Source organism: Talpa occidentalis, unplaced genomic scaffold (assembly GCF_014898055.3).
Source record: "Talpa occidentalis isolate TD23 unplaced genomic scaffold, MPIMG_talOcc4v2.1 talOcc4.3, whole genome shotgun sequence".
Lineage (NCBI taxonomy): Eukaryota > Metazoa > Chordata > Mammalia > Eulipotyphla > Talpidae > Talpa > Talpa occidentalis.
Window position 1 is genome coordinate 143,774,923 of NW_023603184.1, and position 22,818 is coordinate 143,797,740.

The 22,818-nt window shown below is 43.3% G+C and overlaps 1 protein-coding gene across 10 annotated transcripts in view; it reads left to right on the plus strand.

Moving 5' to 3' along the window:
• The first annotated feature begins 14,779 nt into the window (after positions 1 to 14,779).
• Positions 14,780 to 22,818, plus strand: part of RHBDD1 (rhomboid domain containing 1) — a 120,856-nt gene continuing 112,817 nt past the window's right edge. For 3 of the 10 annotated variants that reach the window (XR_005127677.2, XM_054700120.1, XM_054700112.1), the window contains exons 1-2: positions 14,780 to 14,843; positions 17,390 to 17,555. The gene's annotated coding sequence lies outside the window, so the exon portion shown is untranslated. The other 7 variants (XM_054700116.1, XM_054700119.1, XM_054700114.1 and 4 more) reach the window with 7 other exon arrangements.

A 22,818-nucleotide genomic window follows, 5' to 3' on the forward strand; every position in this document is an offset into this window, starting at 1 on the left:
GCAGCCCGAAGCTGGGAACTAATGAGGTAGACACCTGCCATTGTGAAGTGTCCGCCTGTAGCAAGGGAACTGAGTGAGCCCAAAACACAGATGTGTTCTGGACGACCAACCAAGCAAAGGTCCAAAGAATCCAAAACTAAACCACTTTGAATTGGCACTGTCTCTGCCTGGGTGAATAGGGAAATACATAAGTTAAGGCTGGCAGCCAGATAACAATAACCTTCCTATCCTCCAAGGGAGGAACTCCATTACTGACTAACTGGCTCTATTAGAATCACCTGGGGTTTGGGCACTTAAGCAAAGTCACCTGAGACTTGGAGTCACCTGAGACCTCATTAATGCAAATCCAGCATGCACATTTTAAATAATCTCTTTAGTTAATTCTGAATGGTTTGTATATTGAGAAACCTACTTCATGGTGTCATGGGGAACCCTCTGTCCGCACAGCTGTTCCTGTTTGTTTTGGTAAAGTATGACTTAGGTGCATTTTAAATGTTATATAAAGGCTAATATGAAGGTATAAGTATTCAGAACTATGAGATTATTTTCAGGTATGATTTTTATTACTGATCATAATAATAACTAATCATAATAATAATTAATCATAATAATAACATGAATAATAATAATCATAATAAAACTCCCGGAAGTTGCAAACTGGTGGCCTTCTTAGTCAAATGGGGGTCCTCGCTGGTTTTCCAAATGGACCCAAATAGTATTAAATTCATTGTGAACATTAAACATTTGAAAATGATACCTTAATCTGAAATTTTATTTTCTACTTAAAAATCAGATAATCTAAGTGTTGGGCACTGATTCCAACATGGCTTCAGTCAGCCAACACTGGAAAGCAGTTGTCCCTTTTGATGGCCTCTTTGCAATGATCCCACAGCCCCAGATCATTTCAACACAATGGCCATGTGTCAGGTGCCATTGTCATCACAGCACTCCAGATCCCTGTTTCCACCTGGCCCACTTGACCCATTTATATCACCTGTCTAGCTTTTCTCGGCTTGGAGTTGGTGACCCCTGTCTTTTAGGTGCTTCAAAACCAACTGCTTTGGAACACAGTATTTGATGATAAAGACAAATACTCCACGTACTGCATTCCCATGGGATGCCCACACCATGCTCCTGGGCAGAATCTGGGCTAATTCTTTTAAAGAATGTCCATGAATCAAAACAAGATCCAATCTAACTCAAGTCCTCCTAAGAGGTTACACAATTTTCCACCTCTTGTGGATGTACATATTTTATTTTATATTTTGTAAAGCAAAAAGAAAATACTGCTTCTAGCGACTTTGTTTAACAGAAAACACAACTCATTACAGTTATTCACCAAAAAGTAAATTAAAAAATAATTTAAAAACCGGGCCTCCTGGGTGGTGCAGTGGTTGAGCGCTGGGCTGCGAAGCTGCTCGCAGCCTCTGCAGCGCCGGTTCGATCCCCGGCCACCAGTGAGGGTCCCACATGGCGCGCAGACCTCTCCTCCTGCGCCCGCTGCTCCCCTGCTGCTCCCCTCAGCAGTGTACTTCATCAGTCTGCCTGTTCTGCTCCCCGCTCTGGCTTGGTGAATTCTCTTACTCTCCCGCGCTTCTGACTATACTCAGTGCTTGTATAAACAAATAAATAAATCTGGAAAAAAAAAAAAAAAGAAACTTCCATTTAAAAAAAAATAATAATAATTTAAAAACCCACCCTACACAACTCACCATAAGTCAATCATGTGTACTTACCAGCCCCAGCATGGTCTATGGTCAACATGTCCTGTGTTTCTTCCTGCAGGGTAAGGTAAAAAAGTATCAGGCATTTCTGCCCTCCCACCATTAGGACTGATGCTGGATCTGCAGTCCTGAATGCATGCCTGATGGTGGGCACCTGGACGAGGGTGTGGGCATATGTAGGTGAATACCCCTGGGCTGAGAGACTGGGCTTATAGGGGCGGCATCACAGGGACGCCAGCAGAGAGTGAAAAGAGCGAAAGAAGAGCATAACGAAAGAGAACCAGAGAGAACGAGGCCACGAGAGAAGGCCAGAGAGCCCAGGAAGAGTGAAGACTTGCTGGGGGCTGGGAGGCCTGCCAGTGTACCTGATAAATCCCAATAAAAGCCTGCAAAAGCCACCGAGGCCTCCAGGACTCCTCCTTTACCCGGTCTGCTCGGATCATAGAGATCCTGCTCTGTGACTTTCCTGCTGCTACACTTCCACTTCACAAAAAGTAGCCAAACTATTTCATATTATTTCTCAGTAGGACCTTTAAAATTAAACATGTTGCCTTTCTCCAAGACTACATATAACTGGCAATGGAACAAGTAGCCTTCCCTCCGCCCCCTTAGTTTCACTCCTTTGATTATATGCACTGAACAGTTCTCAAGAAAATTCAAAGTAAAATTTTGTTAATAAAATATGAAGTCAGGGGCTTGGAAACCACACATGGTATGGTTTTATTTTTCTCCTGAAATTCAGGTCTCCTTTTTATTGAGCTGAAGATTTGTGGTTGAATCCATGGTGATTTAAGTTTGGGTTTCAAGATCCCACACTTCGTGCACCTTGGATGTTGTCATTTGGTTTCTGAATTCTTCATTTGTTTCTGAATTCTTTGGAGGAGCTCTCTGGATAATGTGGCGCAGACTCAATCAGTGGTAGCCTACATTATAATCAGTGAGGCGACTCTTCCTGATACTGATAAGACAACACCTCAAAGAACCTTAAAAAGTAGGTAGTACAAACTTGTTTCAGTATTTTAAGGAATTTTATTCACCCAATCAAAAGGCAAATGAATGTATTATCCATGGCAGAGCACTGGTTAAGCTAATGACTAGTCATTATTAACTGAGATTCAGTCTTAGATTTCCCAGGTGGGTACTTTAAAGAAGTCCACAGAGAAATAAATGTTTCTTTTTAAAAGAAACTTTTGCTTTTGAAAGTAAGATCAGAAAAGCTATTAATACAGATCACAAGAGGGGTTTCCAGAAAGTCAGCTAGTGTTCCAAAGAACAGTGCTGAAGAAATGGGGCCTGTTAACAGGTCAAAGAGGAAGGTGTCCACAAATAGATGCTTGGATAAAGAAGATGTGGTCTATATACACAGTGGAATATTACTCAGCAAAAAAAAAAAAAAAAAAAAGGAAATCTTTCCATTTGCAGTAACATGGATGGAACTGCTGGAGAGAATTATGCTAAGTGAAATAAGTCAGCTATAGAAAGACAGTTACTGGATGATTTCACTCATCTGTAGAACATAGGAAACAAGGCAACAGCCCAAACTAAAGCAAAACAAATCCTAGAAATGTGGAAAAATGACTGCAGAATTGAGGCGACCAGAGGTGGTAGAGAGGGAGGGGGTGATGTGAAGCACTCGAGGGGAGGGGTCCAGTAGACTATGCTTGAGGACTATGGGTGTGCTGGTGGTGGGTGTAAAGGTCAAGAATGGACACGGTGCAGGTTTTCTGATCCCATACAGACTGGGTAAAGGAGTAGTCCTGGAGCCCTCAGTGGTTTCTTGCAGGTCTTTTATTGGGGTTCACCAGGCATATGGCAGGCAGAGGTGCTGGGGGCCGGGAGGTTGGCAGTCCTCTCAGCCCCCAGCAAATCCTCACCCTATCTGGGCTCTCTGGTGTTCTCTGCTTCTGCTTCTTCTTCTCTGCTTCTCTCTTGGCTTCTGCTGCTGCTGGCGTCCCCGTGACGCCGCCCTTAAAAGCCCAGTCTCAGCCCAGGTGAATCCCATGTACCTAGGCCCACACCCTACTCCAGGTGCCCGCCATCAGGCATGCATTCAGGACAAGGATCCATCATCTATCCTGATGGCGGGAGGGCAGAAAAGCCTGACATTTTTCCTTACCCTACAGTGGGCATGGTGTACCTATATTTGAAGAGGTATGGACCTATATTTCTAATTTTTTTTTTTAATTTTTTTTTTTTTTATAGAGGCATGTTTTTATTTATTTATTATTTTATTTGCTTGTTTTTGTTTATACATGCACTGGGTACAGTCAGAAGCGCGGGAGGGTGAGAGAATTCACCAGAGCCAGAGCGGGGAGCAGAGCAGGCAGAAGGACCGAAGTACACTGCTGAGGGGAGCAGCGGGCGGCAGGAGAGGTCTGCGCGCCATGTGGGACCCTCCTCTGGTGGCCGGGGAGCAGCCGGGGATCGAACCGGCGCCGCAGAGGCTGCGGGCAGCTTCGCAACCCAGCGCTCAACCGCTGCGCCACCGGGGAGGCCCGACCTATATTTCTAAATCACGCACAGTATTGTACACCAACATTGGCTCAAAAAAAAAAAAAAAAAAGCTACAATGGAAAATAGAAGAAGGTGGGCAAACGGTGACCCCAGAAATAGTCAACCTTTCCTGCTCTTCCTCTAGACTTTTGGGATCCCCAACCTCTTCTGTCTCTGCCACTCAAACTCTGGCTTTTCCTCCCTAAAGCAGAAAATTGAATATGAATGATAGAAAGGTTGATATTATAGTTAACATTTTTTGAGCCTATACTATGTGCCTGTCACTGAGATGTGCATTTTATATGCCGTACCTCAATCAAGTCTGACAAGAAGTCACAAAGGAAGGAATTATCCCCCCATTTAAGAGGTTCATCAGATCAGTCCCTGGGCTCTGACTGGGACTAAAGTGTGGTTTAGCTGAATTCAAGCTATTTATAAATGCAAGAATGATTAGTAGTGTTTCCTGTATTTTTTAAAGCAATGAACTTTTAACTATGTTTTCCTCTTAATCTAAAAGTGATCAACGTACTCTTTGCTTGATTCTTTGCTTGACTTGCTGACATTGTTTAGTTATATGGATATATATGTATATACTGATACATACATATGTACATATGTATGCATTTTCTGTGACATATTGGCTGTCATAGGTAGAAACGTTTTAACCTTTTGCCTTGAATTGTCTTATTTTTAGAATTATGCATTATACAGTAATTTAGGGGTTTTCTTTGTCTAGACCTATAATCGCTGCTCGTAGATTTCATGGTGAAAGACATATTAAGTAATTCAGTAATTGTGAATTGCATCTAGTTTAGTGACTACTCCTGGCTCTATTTTCTTCAAAGTACACCAAAGCCATATATTTTATCCCTCCATTTTTCTAGACTATAAAAGTTTTAATTAAACTTATGTGAATTTTTAAATGTTAAATATGATGATGATCCTTTATATCTCAAAATTTTATCTTCCCTTTGGTTCAGCAACTCTTATTTTTAGTTGCATTTGAATATTGCCTTATTCTAATAGGTTATTTTTCCTTCCAGAACTTGAATCTTAAAATACTTAAAAAGGAGTCAGAAATAATTTTGTGTTTGTGTTGATAAGATTCCCTTATCTTACAGTTGAGAAATTGAAGTTACAAAGGGTTTGGATAACTTACTCAGGCTACCTCGCTAATGGTAAAGCTGAAAAATCACATTCTGTACACTTTACAATTTTCTGTGTCTTCTTGCTCATTGTAAGTCAAAAGCCTCAGAAACAAAAACCTCTATTAGACCCTCAAATAGCTTTAAAAGCTTACGTAACAATAATTTCTGTCATAGCCCAGTAGACCTGTACCTCCTCCCCCATCCTTGATAACACATTCCTTTATGACATATTCACTTAATTGATTAATTTTATGGTTCTGGGATATTATTTAGTCAAATGAATTACTTTTGTTGGAATTCTTGTTCTTTTGTGCAAAGGAAGAAAGAAATGTCTGTCATGTTAGCAGTTCACTCCAAAGGGTCGACTGCATTTTATTTTTTTAATGCAATTTGTCTCTTCTTAATATTTCATTGTATGTTCTAGAATAGCTGTCTGTATTTCCTCATGACTGAGTCCCAAGGCACTCGAATATTGGCAACTTGAAATGGGTATAATTTACTTTGGAAATTTAAGTTTGGTAGCTTTTTTCTTAAAAACGAATTCTTGTTGGGCCTCCCTGGTGGTGCAAGGGGTTAAGACGCAACCTATGAAGCTACCCACAGCCACTGCAACATGAGTTCGATCCTCAGCCAAGGAGATACCCACATGGTGCGGCAGACCTCTCCTGTCTCGCCCGATGCTCCCCTCAGCAGTGTATTTCAGTTGATTCGCCTGTTCTGTTCCCCACTGTGTCCCTGGTGAATCCTCTCACCCTCCACACCTCTGGCCTGTACCCCAGTTCTTGAATGTATAATAAATAAATCTTTTAAAAAAAACAAATTCTTATTTCTAAGGAAATGCATATTGAAGCAAAGGAACATGTCATCTGCAATTTACATTAAAATGACAGAAAAATTATGTGTATACATATAATAGATGTATTAAAATTAATATGTAGAGAGAGGGGAAGAAAAAGAGAAAAACAAACATTCCCATGAGATTTTGCAGATACACAGGAATCCTGTGTGTGGTTTTTTAACTCCTCCATGAATTCTGCAGTTATTTCAAAATAAATATTGAACAATAATTGGCAGCATGAAAACTTGTATATCCTCAAACCCTAAAAAACAAACAAACTTAAAAATCACCTTTTCCACATATAAACATATATATTTAATATTCTCAGACATTCGACAACCTTAACTATAATTTGTTCTAGAATACAAACCCCCTGGGAAAGAAAGCCTTTGGTTAGAAGTCAGGTGTGTTAAATTGAAGAAGAAAAAGAAAAAAATTTAAATTATGTGAGGTGGAGCCATCTGTGACTACAGGGACTGTCAACAATCCCCCAATTCTCCTTTACCCTGTGGCTTCTATTCATTATTTCCTAGACCTACTAGTAAGCTGGGTAGAAGCTTAGCAATAATTCTCCAAAGTTTTCAACTATGCTCTTTTGTCTCAGGTGGCTTCACCTAAGGCCGTTCAGGCACCCCCAAGGCCTGCAACCTGACTTGGATCTGGATCTGCTACTTGTAACTGAAATTCATTCGCTCCAAAGTGTTCCCTCAGCAGCCTTCCATTTTAAACATGCACGGTCCACTTGCGGGTGGAAAGGCCTTTTGGAAGGCATTTTGATCATTAGCAAGCAGAGGTGGAGACACAGCTGTGTGTATGTGGGTGCAGATGTGCTCCAGCTGTGTGCTCGGAGGACTTGAGGACTTGTGGACCATGGGCAGATGGGGAAGTTACCCCCAATGCCCAGTCACCTATAACTGCCATCACCCATGCTCCATTTACTATACTTTGATGCAAGTTCCTTTCTGAACATTTTTTTCCCCAAGCAAGAACATTCACAGCTCTTCCTTTCTAAGAATTCATTATCTAAATTTGTTTTTTCATAAAGCACATATACAGTATTTATGATCCATTCTGCCTGATTTGAAGAGATATGGTTTAGGAGGGTTCCCACGAGGTCTCCAGTGGCACAGAGAAAATATGATCTGGCAGTTTGGAGTGAAATTATTCATTGTAGTCATGGAAGCATCAGAATTTCCATTGCTATAAAAACAAAAGTGGCATTTGCAGTTGTAAAAGAAAAGCACTGTTAAAGGAATGATTATTAAAATAAACTGCTTATTTAGGATTTATTTATTTGAAAGAAGCAGGAACTCTCAAACAATAATCTACTATTATCCTGTAAACAGAACAATGGCACAGCTGTAAACCCAATTTTAATTTTTAGATAATAATCATAATGAGTTAAAAACAAGATTAAGGAAAATTTATCCAAAACACTCAATAGAAAAAATACCTCCTAAAATAGAAAAATTTTAAATAGAAGTAAATAAAGTTTACTTATTTCAAACTAATTCTGAAATGGATAGTGAAGAGTTGTCAGTTTCATCTTTTATAGTTTAGATAATTAATGAAGCAATGAAAACTTTATATAAACTTACATGAATAAAAACAGAATTACCTCTTATACATTGATACAGCCAGCACATCTAGACATTTAATAATCAGAGGCAGAAACAATGTGTGAGAAGATTTCAACCATCAATCCCTCCATCCACGAGCATTGTGAGCTTTGGCAAATTACCCATACTCTGAGCATCTCTTCCCTCATTTATAAAATGCAGGTGAGGTGCTAAGCCTGGTACTCACATGGAACAGTTGTTCTTGAGGTTTCATTGTGTGCCAGGCACTTAGATAAGAGTTCTACATGCATTATCTTAAGAAGTAGAGGCCATAGTGGTGATAATAATGCGATCTTATAGAATGTAAAAGGAGTGAGAGAATATCATCATTTACTAAAATAATATTGAGTTGTAGGAAAAGAAAATCTGTATCTGAAGGTCTTAACAGGAGAGTGAAGGGTTTTGTTGGTGTTCAAGGTACCCTGAGGTGCTCAGGCTAAGTCCCTTCCCTACACAGGAGCTTTGAGATCTCTTACTGTCATTTCTTGTGCCTCCAACCGCATTCAAATCCTAAGAGTCTAAGTCTCAAGAGAGCCTTTGACTGACAGATTACCACGTGATATTCTTGCTCTCCAGGGGTACTGGGGCAGGGAGACAGAAACTGCTGTTTATGTATCTTCTATGAAGGGAGGGACTACTCCTTAGGGAAAGAATTTGGTTACTACACGGAGAGACAATGAGGTTTTCACTGGTTTAATGTCTCAATATAAGAATTAAAACGATCTGTTTATGGTATGATTGGGAATCAGGGAGTGTCTCATCTAGGGGCAGGAGTTTAAACATTAAATTGTGAGCATTAAAATACCTGCCGAGTAACACTGAATTATTTTAGTGTTATTACAGCTCTTCTCAGCTTCATTAGATTAATTGAGAGTTGATTAGTGAAAATTGATATGCAATTACAATAATGTCCATAATAATGTCAGGATAATTAACCATCATAAGCCTACTGCAAGTGCATCGCTCCTATTTGTAGTTTTAGTGATACCTTATTACTGTCACAGCTTTTCTCACTGACTGTAGATGAACTTAATCATGATAGATTCTTATTTCTACATTCTTTTAAACCAACGAGAAATCATTCGAGTTTTAAAGCCTACATTGCCATATAAAGACTCAAAGACTAGATATTGATAAGAATTTCTAAGACATGTTCATTAACTACATTTTCATTATTACTAGTTTTATTTTTCAAGCAGGATTTAATACTCTCCACTCTTCACAGCCATAGGCAATTACTAACTTCTCCATTATTCTCCTAAATAAATGCCCCATTCCATTTAATCCAGTATCTCCATAGCAATGCTTATATACCAAGAATTTTAGACATCATGGCACGCCTTTTTTTTTTCTATTGATCAAAATAATACCCTGCTCAAATATAATATTGCATATTATAAAAGGCCCTCACAATTTTTCTCTCTTCACTGTTTTGTTTTGTCTACATGGCCCAGGAGTTTCTTCCATTCATCTCTGTAGGTCCAACCTCACATGTGCATCAAGGAGACTATTCAAATGTCAATTCCACAAAGTATTCTCTCATCTCTCCAGCTCCAATATTCTCTTCCTTTAGATCTCACATTAACTCAATCTCACTTAGGGCCATTAGCTGTTTTTATCTGGTTTTATTGAAATTTATGTCAGTTCCTCAGCTCCATTACAACCCTAGAGGTGCTTAGAGAATGGCATTCACGTCTGATCAATATCCCCTATGTCAGGACTAGCCTTGAAAATAGCACACAAATGGTCGGGCCAGCACTTCTGCTCTTTACCAGGCCTTGGAGGTCACTGCACTGGCCATAGACAGGTTAGCTTTTCTCTTTAGAGAGCTGTGCTGAGGTAGAATTTACATGCATGACATACACCCATTATCTGTGTATGATGTGTCCGTGTGATTTTCATAATTTTATAGTTGGGCAACCCCCTATCATATCCCAAAGTTCCCTTATGTCCATTTCCAGTTAATTCAGCTGCCACTCTCAGTTCCAAGCAACCACCACTGTCTTGGTCTCTAGGGATTTGCCTTTTCTGAACATCTCCTTTAAATGGAATTACACTCTAAGTAGCCTTCAGGGCCTGGCTTCTCTCAATTAGCATGCTGATTTTGGGGTTCAGGCATTCATACTTTGTGTCTTTTCTACTGGTTTATCCATTCAATAGTTGATAAGTTGGATTTGTTTGTGATTTAGGGCTATTATGAATAACACTGATATGAAGTTTGCATGTAAGTCTTTTTTTATTTTTTTTAATTTTTTTTTTTATATAGAGGCATGTTTTTATTTATTTATTTATTTATTTATTTTATTTGTTTGTTTGTTTTGTTTATACATGCACTGGGTACAGACAGAAGCGCGGGAGGGTGAGAGAATTCACCAGAGCCAGAGTGGGGAGCAGAGCAGGCAGAAGGACTGAAGTACACTGCTGAGGGGAGCAGCGGGTGGCAGGAGAGGTCTGCGCACCATGTGGGATCCTCCTCCGGTGGCCGGGAAGCAGCCGGGGATCGAACCGGCGCCGCAGAGGCCGCAGGCAGCTTCGCAACCCAGCGCTCAACCGCTGCGCCACCGGGGAGGCCCTGCATGTAAGTCTTTGTAGACATATTTCATTTCTTTTGGGTAGATTTCTAGGAGTGTAATTGCTGGGTTGTATTGTAAGTGCATACATAATTTTTACAAATAAAGTTGCCTATTTCCCAAGGTGGGCATACAGATTACATTTTTACCAGTAGTATATAAGGATTCCAGCTTCTCCACACTCTTGTTATCTGATCTTTGTTTTTAGTCATTATAGGATGTGTGGGGTAGTGTATCACAGTGGTTTTAATTGGCATCTTCCTAATGACATTGGAAATATTTTAATTATGTTTACTAGTTATACATGTCTTTTTTTTTTTTTTTAAAGATTGATTTATTTATTTATACAAGCACTGGGTACAGTCAGAAGGGCGGGAGGGTGAGAGAATTCACCAGAGTCAGAGCAGGGAGCAGAGCAGGCAGAAGGACCGAAGTACACTGCTGAGGGGAGCAGCGGGCGGCAGGAGAGGTCTGCGCGCCATGTGGGACCCTCCGCTGGTGGCCGGGGAGCAGCCAGGGATCGAACCTGTGCTGCAGAGGCTGCGGGCAGCTTCGCAACCCAGCGCTCAACCGCTGTGCTACCAGGGAGGCCCTACATGTCTTTTTTGATGAAGAATCTATTCTAAATTATGTGTGTGTATACACACACACACATACACTATCTTTGTTCATTTTTGTACAATGTTTGATTTCTCCTCTCAGGTGTGGTCCCCATAAAATTCCCACCATCAAGTCACCCGTGAAATATCACCATATCTCTTGTGCTCTTCCTGTCCATTTTAATCCTCCTCTCTCCCCCTTCCCTGCTGAATATCTGATTTATAGTTGCCTCCCCGTTTTGTTCTTCCCCACCCCACCCTGATCCTTTATTTGGTTCCCCTATATTCCTTCTATAAGTGAAACCATTTTTCTTCTTCCTTCTGGCTTATTTCACTGAGCATAATCCCTTCCAGCTCCATCATGTTGCTGCCAATGGCATGAGTTTATCTTTTTTGATTGCTGAATAGAATTCCATTGTGTATATGTAACACATCTTCTTTATCCAGTAAGGTTGTTTCCATGTCTTAGCTATTGTAAATAGTGCTGCAATAAACATAGGAGTGCAGGTGTCCTTTGGGTAGATCCCCAGGAGTAGAATTGCTAGGTCATATGGCAACTCCATTTTTAGTAATTTGAGGAACATCTACATAGCTTTCCATAGTGGCTGGACCAGTTTGCATGCCTACCAGCAGTGTAAGAGGCTTCCTTTATCACCACATCCTCACCAGCATTTGTTGTTGCCAGGTTTTTTGGTTTTTTTTTTGATATGTGACATTCTCACTGGTGTGAGGTGGCATCTCATTGCGGTTTTGATTTGCATTTCCCTGATAAGTGATGATGAACATTTTTTCATATACCTGTTGGCCATTTGCATTTCCTCTTTGAAGAAGTGTCCTTTTAGCTCTCCTGCCCATCTTGTGACTGGATTGTTTGCTTTGTTTTTGTTCAGTTGTGTGAGCTCTTTGTAGATCTTTGAAATCGGTCCCTTGTCGGTTGTATGGGGTGCAAATATTTTCTCCCAATCAGTAGGGTGTCTGTTTTGGTTATTGTCTCTTTTGCTGTACAAGAGCTTTTTAGTTTGATGTAATTCCAGCTGTTTATCTTTTCTCAAGGCTTTATATGACCCTTTGTTTGGTTTCTCCTCATACCACACATACACATGACAGTAGCTACCATTTGTTTTTCTCCTTCTGACTTATTTTGCTTAGCATAATTTCTTCTAGCTCCATTCACATTGCCACAAATGGCATGAGTTTATCTTCTCAAAGAATCCACTTTTACTTTCATACTGTCTCATCTATTTCTGTGGTTCCCAGTATGATCAATTCTATCAATTTTGGCTTCATATTATTAGGACTCTCTTGTCGGGTGCATATAATTTCCTAACTGTTAAACTTTCCTGATATATTCTCTTATCATTATGAAGTATGTCTCTTAGGAATTTCTTTTCATAAGCCTATTTTGTATGATAGTAGTGCAAATTTCTTATTGTTTGCATGATATATTACTGTAAATATTGTGGTCTTATTAATCATATAATACATGATGCATTCTTATACCTCTTTTCATATTTCTTAAATTACTTTTGAATTGTTTAATTTGCAAGGCTTTTCATAAACTAAAAATTGTTTGATTTGTTTTATATCTTTGGTATAGTATGGAGTATATACAATATATACTTGATCCATTAACTCAATTTCACACCAAAACAAGCTCCCTTTGTAGAAAACTGTCCAGTTGTGTTATTTGCTCATAATGTAGTTGCCTGATAGTCTCACCTTTCAGGTTTTGAAAGCTAAGAATGACACTTGCCTGCCTTCCTGCCAGATCCAATTGTGGACTTAGGAATTGTATACAAAGGTTGTTATACAGCTCCTCTGTTTCTACAAAAGAAACACAATTTAGGAACACCTATTTAAGTAATATGGCTTAAGCCTAGGTATTATTGCCACCTTGCAAACCTTTGATAAATTAGAAAATTGTTTAGAAATTGCCTAAATCTTGAATATCATATAAAATTTTGATTAAGTTATAAGGCTATTTTTCAAGATAATGTAATAACAGCATCATCTTCATGCTAAATGACTTCTTCTGGCTTGAGTCTTTGGTATTTTTAAATCCTGCTGCAGTGCAAGGATGCTGACTGCCTTATATGTTAATGTTTAAGGTATGCAGTTATTATCCGAGTTATCTGTCAATTTAAATGGGAGTTGATATGCTGACTTCAATAAGAACTTTAAAATTTTTCCATCTGCTCACTGAATTTTGCAGGACAAGAGACCATAAAAAGGTCTTTTCCTGTCCTTTTAAGTCTATGAAATTTTTCACAGATAAAATATCAAATTGAATATAATTACCTAATTGAATATAATCATGACAATTTTATGAGATTACTGTGTTGAAATTTCTAGATTGGTGGCTCCCTTAAAATCACCTCTGCATTTGATATACTAAGCTAAGGACAAGAAAAATGATGCAATTATGGAATGGTATAAGGGGTGCTCGAGAGTGAAGATTGGATTACTATTAATTGAACTGATGCATATGCTCAAGGATTAGAAGGCCAGATGGGGATTCCTTTTTGGAGAATTTCCATTTTCTTTACTAAGAAATACTTGTAAGACTTTTCTAAGCATTTGACTCCCCAACTAACCCCTTCAGTCGACTTTCTAAGGCAAGCTTTCTGATCAGCACTGTTCTTAGAAGGGATAAATAAGGCTCCAAGTACACACACTTGCAATTTGCTAAGAATCTTCTTTGTTACTTCAAAGTCTATTATATACTCTGTATCTGGGCCAAATTTCCAACTCCTCAATAAACATTCCCACAAGAGTTCTTGCAACAACACATTGTAACAAAAGAGAATCAAAACTCTTCCAATGTAGGCAGTTTGTGTGTAAATAGACTAGCAAAACACAGTTGCTGCAACTTTCAATAAATATAGAACTGCATTTGATGCCTCCTTGGAAAAGTCCTAGCTTCACCCTAGGTATTAGAAAATTTCAGGCCAAATAGTAAAATAGTTTCCTGAAAGTGTACGAAATAAAAACAGCATTTAACTTACCCTGACTCCTATACCAGCCCAGAACCTGTTCCAGGGTAGAAGTAGAATCTATCATGAAAGCTGCACCAAGCAATACATTCATGGAAATACTTAACACTGAACGCCCTTGAAGGGGCAAACCGAGCAAGAAATGCAGTAACAGCCCTCAGCTTGGGGGCTGGGGGGCCAGTATCCTTGTGACCTCTTACTGCTAGCCTACCTAACCCTGTGGGTTCCACATGGAGAGGGGCAGGTCTGCTGTCTGAAAGTAGCTGTTACAGGTGGGGCTGCTGTCTGTCCCACCATCCACTTAACAGGCAGCATCTGACTCCCCGCGCAGCAGCAGCATCATCATCAGCAGCAGCAAGAACAGGTGCAGAGCTCGGGCCCAGACGGGCATCTTCTGAGGCACGATGCGGCCCCTGGGCCATGTCTGTCTCAAGTCCGCTCCCGCAAAGGCCGGCAGGCCCCTGGGCTGCTCCATTCCGGGCAGGCGATCAGTATTCATAGCCGGAAGGGCTGTTATCTAGGTTTCACCCTGAGCTGAGAAGAGGAATCGAGGCCAGAGGCTCACCCCGCGGCGTCCCCAGCGCCTCCTCGCAGTCGCCGGCACCGCACAGGCCCGGGACGCCAGCGGGGAGCAGAGCGCGGCCCGCAAAGCGGAGCTTGCGCCGCGGCCGGCCCGCCTCCCGGCCCTCCCTGCCCCCAGGCCGCCCCGGCTCTCCAGGCCCCGCCCCATGGCCCCGCCCCTGCCCCGCCCACATCCTGGCCCCGCCCCCGCGCGGGGACCTGCGGCGCCCGGCATCCGAGGCCCTGCGTGATGACGCACATGCGCCGGAGCCGTCGGGACGCAGGCGAGATTTAGAGCGTGAGTTTCCGTGTGTCTCGCCCGTCCCTCGTTTTGCTGCTGCGCGCGGCCGCCGCGTTCCCGGGCGGCGGGGCGGGCCGGGCGGCGCGGGGCCGGAGCGGGAGGGCGTCTCTCGGGACCGCTGCCCGGCCGCCCGCCGTCGGCGCCTTCCCCGCGGCGGCCGGCGCTCCCGGAAGGGCGTGCGCGGGGCGCCGGGGCCGGCGGGGAGCCCCGGGGCGAGGCGGCGTCGCGGCGCTTCCAGAGGCCCCGGCGCGCCCCGCCCCGCGTCTCTGAGTCCAGGCCCCCCCCCCCGCGCCCCCGTCCCCGCCCCCCCCGCGCCCCCGTCCCCGCCCCCCCGCGCCCCCGTCCCCGTCCCCCCCGCGCCCCCGTCCCCGTCCCCCCGCGCCCCCGCGCCCGCCCCCCCGCCCCCCCACGCCCCCGACGGGGCTTCTCTTAATGGGGCTCCGGAAATCCGCCGGGAGGTAGCCCCTTTCCAGGGCAGACTTCAGCAGCCGCTCCCCGAACATCACACGCTTGTGTCCCCAAACCCAGGGTAGACTCTGCCGCAGGCCCCGGGCTGCCAGCAGAGGGATTCCTGCGCAGTCATCGCTGAGCCCGTTGCCCCTCTCCCTGTCCTGTAACAGTCTCTGCAGTGCACTCGGTGGCAGCTGGACCTGGCCGCTGCTTCAAAAATTTTTGAAATTATCCCTTAATAGTCTGGTTTCTCACATTTTTATCGCGTTGTTTGCTGGTTCTGACTAAAGTGTCATATTTAAAGTTAAAATCTAATAAGGTTGAGAGTTCATGGCATAGGGACAAGACCAGCTATTATGAAGTCACAAATGGACTGTGAGTGCAGGTGAAACCTTTGCTACCTGCCAAGGGGACTGAAAGGTTGCTTCAACGCAACAGTGCGGAAAAGCGTCAACACCAAGTCACGCAGACACAGCTCCAAGACGAGATGTTATTAAATAACTTTAGAACTGCGTAAAACAAGTACATAGATTGTGCTGGAAGGAGTTTTCTTGGGGTTAGATGTTGTAGGGCACAAATAGTCTGAGCTTTCTGCTGCTTAGGGGCCTGCAGGGTAAATGGATTAATCAGGCTTTTTTTTTTTAAATTAATTTATTTATTTATATAAGCACTGGGTACGGTCAGAAGTGTGGGAGGGTGAGAGAATTCACCAGAGCCAGGGCAGAGAACAGAACAGGCAGACTGACGAAGTACACTGCTGAGGGGAGCAGCGGGTGCGGCGGGAGAGATCTGCACGTGTAGTCAGGCTTTTTAAGACACTGGTCTTTGTGCTTATCACCTGTGGCCTTGATCTTGCAGAAGGTGCCTGGGAGGGTGGGCGCGGAGCGCACGTGCCTGATTGTGGACACCTGGAGTATGGATGTGGCATGCGTAAGTGTGCACACCTGAGCCTATAGGCGGGAATAAAAGCAGCAGCAATAGCAGTAGTGAGCAGACAAGCGGCGTGACTGCAGTAGAGGTGAGACCACAAGATGATGCGAGAACGCCAGAGGCCAGAGAAAGTGCAAAAGATTTGTGGGGGGCTGGGAGGGCCAGTTGCCTCCAGAGCTTCTGGGCCCTCCAGCTGCCTTGCCTGTGTGCTTGCTCAAGGCAGGCAGGGGTGCTGGGGGTGGGAGGGACGCTGGCAGGCTTCCCAGCCCCTGGAGAATTTTCACTCTGAGCTCTCTGGCATTCTCTCGTGGTCTTGTTCTACTGCTGGCATCCCTGTGACGCTGCCCTTAAGAGCCCAGTCTCTCAGCTCAGGTGTATTCACTTACGTATGTCCACACCCCACTCCAGGTGCCCACCATTAGGCATGCATTCAGGGCCCCAGGGATCCATCACCAATCCTAATGGCTGGAGAGCAGAACAGCCTGACAATCATTTACCCTACAGTGGGTAACCCACCACCTTTGAGAAGTTTTATGGAACTGTGACTTGCAAGCAAGTCCTCCCACATGTCAACCAGCTCCATAGAAGCAACGAAGGCCTCACACTTCTTCTCCATGCCTTCATTTTCTGCTTTACCTAGTGCCCTTCTGTGAGGCAACCATTCCAGAGCAGGCAGCTTCATTGTTGATTTGGGCAAATGCAAAGAGAATCTTGGTGCCCTCTATAGATGTGACAGGCCTTTAATACTGAAGCAGTGGACCAGGTCCAGGCAGAGCTGCAAGTGGGGAGAATGGCATGAGGGAGGCAGGCGGTAGCCAAAAGCTTCTCAGCCCCTGGGATCTCCTCACTCTGTCCAGTCTTGTAATGGTCTTCACCAGGCATCCGTACTTCCAGGTACTCACACTCCATTCCCACACTTCTTGGCCTGGGTGTCTACAACCACAAGTGTGCATGCTCTCTCTGTGCCTGTACCCCAACTTTTTTGCTCTATCATGATATCACATGTGGGCAGTGATACCAGGGAGGAAAGCAAAGCCTCAGGTGCTGGCAGCAGGACACTGAAAAAGAACTGAGCTACTCCATTTTCCCTACATCTTCACCTGCTGTTGTCTCAGGTGGATGCTTGGCCGGGTGCACTTACAACTTTCCCCTTCCCTTTTCAGGGGCCCAGTGTGGGGAGAGAAAGGAATATTGAGGATTTGACGTGGCTGCCTGAGGCCTAGACTCATTCCATCAGGTCAGAGCCACCCTGTGGGCCTTGAGAGACCCTTGGCAGCTGCTTGAGCACCGGCTGCTGTAGAGGCCCGGCCACGCCTCTGGATACTGCGGGTGAGTGAGAGTCTTCATAGTGGATAGCAGTGGTTTTGTTAGTGCTAAGTGAACACTGTCCCATCAAGCAACGTTCATTTTTCAAAGGCCTTGCACTTCTCTAGCAGTTTTAGGCCAGGTGGCCTTGCTATGACTCCTGCCTCTGCTGCGTGCTGATGGTGTGCAGCGATTAGTTAACATCCTCGCGGCCTTCGTCTCCCCTGTGAAGTACAGACGTCGCGGTGTGTGGCTGCCTGGGAACACTGAGTTAAACCAAGTGCAAACCGTCCACCTGCGGCAGGCCCGGCAGCTGTCTAAACGCGGCCCTTTGGACACAGGAACGGTCGTTATCTCCTCACATCCAACTTTGATTTCCTCATAATATTTTTATAAATGAGGCACTTTTGTTATTACCTAACCCACTGTTTTTCTTTATAAACGATCACAGATGTTGAACTGAAGCGTCAAATCTTTTGTGTTACTCTGGAGGAAACAAAGCAAATGCTCAGAGGCGGTTAAACCTCCACCCCTGGTAGAAATACACCAGCTTCAGCTTTACCACCACAACGTTGCACTTCATGCGTGGTGTTGGTTGTTTACTGGAAGGTCAAGTCAGGGGGAGACTAATGTTTATCTTCAGTTGGGGGAGGGGGCAGTCAGCTATGGAAGCGGACACCGTCACAGTGCTTGAGACCCGCTGAGGCCGTGTAGTGAAATGAGGGGGTTCTTCCTCGGAAATGGGAGTTTCCAATGTGGATGCTTAATGGTAACACAACGCAAGGTTTTGTATTCCATTTTTAAAAAAGTGATAAAATTCATTTTTGTATCTGTGGTACATGTAAACATATGAGCATTAAAATACTTGAAAGTCATCTTCCTTAGTCATCATTTTGTTTTCTTGACAACAGAACCTAGAGGTGGGGATAAATAATCTCCACATTCTGAAGTTAGATCTATGCTGTTACACTATGTCCTCGCTCGGTGTCCTCTAGAATTTTGGAAACTGTGACCTTAAATGACATACAACAAAACCAGTTTCTCCAAAAATATCCTTTCAGGGTGGGCTTAGTGAGGTTTCTTTTTACTCATTCACATTAACAACATGATGTTGACTGAAACGACCTTAGTCGAGCCTGCTGTATGTGTGAAAAATTCTCTTAAGCTGTTAACAAGATAAAAATGCTTTTAAGAGAGATTCTTTTATGCTGCTAAGCCTTGGCCCTCAGCTCTTCTAGCAGGCAGCTCTCTTTAGCAGAATCTGACCTCTGAAGTTGAAGGGCAAATGCTACTGCTGTGCTCATCTTGAACCCCTTGCTGAGGCACCCCAAGGTATGTCCCTGGAATCTAGGAACTGGGACCTGGTTGTGACACTCTCTCTGGTCTGGGTGTGAAGCTCCAATTCCTTAGGAGAGAAGCTAAACTAAAAAGTCTTGGGTTAGGCATTCTGGTGAGTGGGATTCACAAACTTGTTCTGAAGTCAGCTTCCAGGGTTTTCAACAATGTCAAACATCAGCGTAGTTTCTCATGCGGGGTATGTGGTGAGTAATTATGAAAATAAATCCAGTCTTTAATTTGACCCATATTTTATTAAAGTAGGGAGGCATCTATGCGCATTTTTTGAGAAACCTAAGTTTTTTGATTTTAATCCCTGTGAACTCTGACAGCTGCGTCACTGTTAAAACTAATATTTTATCTGGCCGTTGTTTAGCATTACAAATGATTCAAGGAAAAAGAAACAAGGCATTCGTGGAAATAAATTACAGGTGTTTGCCCTCTGTTTTCTATTGTGTGAAAGCGGCTCGTTTGCATTTATATGGTAAAGGGTTTTTCTTAAAGAGTTAATTTTTAGTTAATAGTGAACTTTCATGAGAAAAATAATTTCACATGCTAAGTATTTGTTAGATGGTTATTAATGGTGGTGCTAGTAATACCACATTGTCTTTTTCACACATCGAAGAGGGTTTCCTGGTGACAGCTGGGGCGCAGGGGAGGGGGCCACTTTCAATCAGCCAGCTGCTCTGCACACCATCAGGGATGGTGATATTTCAAAGCCCATAGATAATTTGGGTTGTATTCAGAAAAGAAAATGTATCACATTTCTGGGAAGCCCGAGCTAGTGTGCACTGGCCCCTGGGATCTCACACTAGCCAGCTCCAGAGTGTGCATTCAGGTCTGCATGTTGCTGTTATTTACCATCTAGTTTCTTGGACATTGTTACATGCACATCATAATTATAAAGCAATAAAGTCGAGTCCATGGGGGGAAACGCTCATTACTTTATGGAGAGGAAGAGAATGGAAAGCAAACTTTGGGGGTGTGCTACGTGCTTTCACATAATGTGCTACTTCATCTATTCTTCACAATGGCTGGAGGAAATAAGTGGAATTTTTTTCATTTGTGGATAAAGAAACAGACGCTCGGCAGGACTGATTATATGGTTTGCCCGAGGCCACCTATGAGGGAGCCACGGCATCCACAGTTGACCCCAGATCTGGCTTCAGCGCCAGGAGTGTTGTCATTATACCAACAGCTGTTTTTCCATGGTGTTAACTTGCTTAATGCATTTTTAATCCAAAGTCACAATATCAGGATAATTAGAAATGAAATTTATATACATATTACAATGACTTGGGCTTGATATAAATAATATATAGGCATGTGTGTATGTATGTTGGCAGCTATTTCTAATTTTGGATTTTTTTTCCTTGAGGAAAGTCTCTTGGGCAGCACTGTGAAAGAAATTTGGCTACATTTTTTTTATGTTACAAATATTAGCAATTTGCCACTGTGTGTGTTGTAATGAATCTGTGGTGATTCAGAGTTGGAACAAATGCGGGAATACATATGTTCAGCTGCAGGTAGTCCCTGCCTTCATACCGGAGTGTTTCCAGAGTTCCTCTTTTCTCAAGCCACCTTAACCTCACGTTAATAAGGGGCCATTTAGTTTTTTAAATTTCCAGCCTGTAGCTGTTACACCCACCAACTGATGACTTAAAGCACAGCCTTTTCGTGAGATGGTTTATAGCTTTTCACTATCTGGTATTTCCTCTTCCTCCGCACTGCCCACAGGATAATTCCTGCCCCAGTATTTTTTGTTGTTGTTGTTCTCTCTCTTCCTACTATACAAGACATCCTACACAAAACTTTAAAACTTTTATTTATTTTTTAAGGATCTGTTTATACATACAAGAGCTAGGGTGCAGGCTAGATAGAGATGGAGGGGTGAGAGGATTCACCAGAGACAGAGTCGGGAGCAGAACAGGCGGATCTACTGAAATACACTGCTGTGGGGAGCAGGGAGCAAGACAGGAGAGGTCTGCTGTGCCATGTGGGTCAGCTCCCTGGCCGGGGATCAAACTCGTGCTGCAGTGGTTACAGATTGCACCACAGTGCTGCGTCTTAACCCCTTGTGCCACCAGGGAGGCCCCTAAAACTGTTTTTTTTAAATTTTTATTTAATGAAGTTTCCATTGTTTTACATCCTTTTTTTTTTTTTAAAGATTTATTTTTTATTTTATTTACTTATTTATTTATACAAGCACTGACTGGGTATAGTCAGAAGCGCGGGAGGGTGAGAGAATTCACCAGAGCCAGAGCGGGGCGGGGAGCAGAGCAGGCAGAAGGACCGAAGTACACTGCTGAGGGGAGCAGCGGGCGGCAGGAGAGGTCTGCGCGCCATGTGGGACCCTCTTCCGGTGGTCGGGAGCAGCCAGGGATCGAACCGGCGGTGCAGAGGCTGCAGGCAGCTTCGCAACCCAGCGCTCAACCGCTGTGCCACCGGGGAGGCCCTGTTAGGTGTATTATTTAAAACACCTGCCCTGTATAGCTAGACGACTGATCTTAGACCTTTATCCTTTTGTGGCAATAGTCTTCATCTCGTGTCAGGGTTTATGTGCTAAGTACGACATTTTGCTGATTCTTTGTGGAAGCTGCCCTCACACGCTCTCCCTGAGCCTGCACACTTCTTCAGGACTAGATTTCTCAGCAGATTTTTGAGAAATGCTTATATACCCTCCATGTTTTGATTTTCCTGTGGGCTAAAGGGTTGTACTCAGTAGACCTTGGTAATACTTGATAGTACTTGTAAACAGGATCTGCTTGCCATCCCTTGGCAAATAATCGAGTGTTCTGGGGAAGGTCCTTTGACTACAAACAACAAAAACAAAGTTAAATTCTCCAGATAACTTTTTCAAGAACAAGAAACTTATTGGAGGTATATGTATGAACTCAAAATTGACAGAAAACCAAACTACCAGGGCAGCTGGTAGGCAAAATCTTTTGAGATTTGGATAGGTTTGGTACATCTGGAACATTCTTTAAGTTAATGCTTTGAGTGTCAGCTTCAAAAGTTGTTGGCCTTTAGTGTCTCTGCACAAGTGTTAGGTTCCAGGGTCACAGTCACCCTTTGATCAGTGTAGGAAAAACCCTCTTGATGCTAGACCCCCCCCCAGGACCACTTCCCTGGGGCTAGGAGGCCGATTCCTGTTCCTGAAAGGAGGAGGTATTGATGCTGGGCAGGCAAAAAACCCTGAGCTGTGACTACCACCTAGTTAGCAGTGGGCATCCTGTGTGCTTTGTGGGGACATAAACAACCTCTCTGAAGTCTGGCTTACCTTTCCCCTCTCAGCTGGTTCTCGTGTCCAGAGATTTTCAGCTATATAAATAATTCACTCATAGTTCTTACACAGATGAAATGGGATGGCTATTGCTTTTTCACTGACTTTAGGTAGACAAAGAAATCTTACGCTGAGCAAATGTGAGAATAGAGTTCCTTGGATCCTCCAAAAGGCAGTGGCCTTGGCTGCCAGGATTTCTGCTCCTGGAACCTCCTGCTTTACGGACCCACGACGTCTGAAGGGCTGTCAGCTGGGGAACTTTAATGAGACCTCATTACCCTAGAACTTGTAGTCTGCGAGAGAAGGAACTGACTGATGACTGATTCTGGAAATAATAAGTGGTGATGGATCAGAATTGGAGGTGGCACTAATTCACCACGCTGCAGAGCAAAAGTCAGGATTATATACAAAATCCAGTCATTTAATTTTTCATGTGTAAAGATAATGTAATCATTTCTGTTATGACTGTACCATTTTAAAAAGGAGGGAAAAATACACGTTTTGCCATTTGACATGTTGAGATATTTTTTATCCTAAAGTGGAGGCTCATTAATTTTTCAAATTATCAGATAATTTTGACAGAAACTCTAGTTTGAGATTGTACTGTAAAACTTATTTTCATTAACAATCACTTCTACTTTCACATGCCTTCCACATCCCCCATTATAT